This window comes from Choristoneura fumiferana, chromosome 3, assembly GCF_025370935.1.
Source record: "Choristoneura fumiferana chromosome 3, NRCan_CFum_1, whole genome shotgun sequence".
Lineage (NCBI taxonomy): Eukaryota > Metazoa > Arthropoda > Insecta > Lepidoptera > Tortricidae > Choristoneura > Choristoneura fumiferana.
Genome location: NC_133474.1, coordinates 11194969 through 11196541, shown reverse-complemented (window position 1 = coordinate 11196541; position 1573 = coordinate 11194969). Strand labels below are relative to the sequence as shown.

The 1573-nt window shown below is 32.7% G+C and overlaps 1 non-coding gene across 1 annotated transcript; it reads left to right on the top strand.

Annotated features, from left to right (window-relative positions):
* The first annotated feature begins 1275 nt into the window (after window positions 1-1275).
* On the top strand, window positions 1276-1367 carry TRNAI-UAU (transfer RNA isoleucine (anticodon UAU)). The gene is given in 2 exon segments: window positions 1276-1313; window positions 1332-1367. It is a non-coding gene; the product is annotated as a tRNA-Ile (tRNA).
* The last annotated feature ends 206 nt before the right edge of the window (window positions 1368-1573 follow it).

Here is a 1573-nt window from a genome sequence, read left to right as displayed (position 1 = left end):
CCTTTGCAGAAAATCAATCCTGCGAAGAAGGGCTATGAAATAGCCCGAAACATGTCGAGCTAAACTCGATTTAAGACGCGAGTTATCCGTTACAATGTCATTTAATATTAGCAAAACAATGCTTCTATCTATCTTTTGACTGATAGTTTAAAATGGTTTGTTTATTATGTTATTCCTCTGCGGTAGGCAACCCTCGAGCTCTCCTCTCACAGTTATTACAAGTTCACTGATAATGATAATAGTATGTTTTAGACTAATAATACGGCCAGCATTTGAAGATAACAATACGTTGTGGCTACGATTATTAAATGAAACGCTTAAGTTTTAATATCATAGCTTTGTGAGGAATAAATATTGCATTGCATAGAATATAGAACTGAGAGACCGCGGTTTTAATTTTGCTACTCATAGCTACTCTGTATATATTAATTGCTTTCTAAAATCCTGCTTTCTTTTTTGTCACTGTTTATGACAATCGCTAAATGTTTTCCCCTTGAATGTCGCCTAGAATTCACAAATGAGATATAGGTACCAACCAGAATATTTAAGTAATAATCATTCAAATGATGTATAGTCAACCATGTAGGTAAGTACTTCCACGTAAATTATTCGTCTAAACAAGATAACGCTTAAGAGAAACGTTACTACATACTAAATAGGTAATTTAAACGGTTTATTTCTTTTAACTTTACATTAGGTAAGTATTCATTATTATTATAAGTAGGTACAATCTTTTTATTTTAAGACTATATATTACTAATACTTAAGTGAATCTTGAGGTAGGTACCCAAGTAAATTATATTTATGCAAACACAATATAACCATACCTACTTACATAAGTTCCTAAAACTAAATTGTATTTAATACTTACAATAAAATAATGAATGAAAAAGTATCTTATATCCATTTTACAATGGCACACTTACAAGTATCTTAATAAACTTATCCGATTGAAGGATCTAATAGACAGTGGCGGCACAATTAATTTAGTTTCATTTCTACTATAGATGCCAATCGTGTAACTAATCTATCTAAATGACTTAATAACATCTTAAGGTTTCGAAATACTATTACATTGCTAGCTGAAAACGTGTATATTAACGTTAAAGGTAATGTAATTTTAACATAATTTGAAATGATTTGAAACTAAGACCATTATAACACGCTATTTAGCGACTAGTGACGACGTTCATTGATACCAGCGGGGCCGGCGCGGGTTGGGGGCAGGGAGGGTGCCCGTATAAGGTATACTGTAATTTCGAGAATCAGCTCGTCGCTCCAGTGGCGCAATTGGTTAGCGCACGGTACTTATAAGACAGTGCTCGTGAGTAATGCCGGGGTTGTGAGTTCGAGCCTCACCTGGAGCATTGTTTTTTGATACTTACTTTTTTAAAATTATATAATTTGGATTAAATGCCAAAATGAAAAACTTTTTTAATTTCAATTCTGTGGCGCGTTGGTGGTTTTTATGCAAACAAACTGAATAGGTACCTAATTAAAATACAATTATGTTTAAAAATGAACGCAGAAAATTGTTCACATTTCTACTTATAAACTGAATAGGTACCTAATT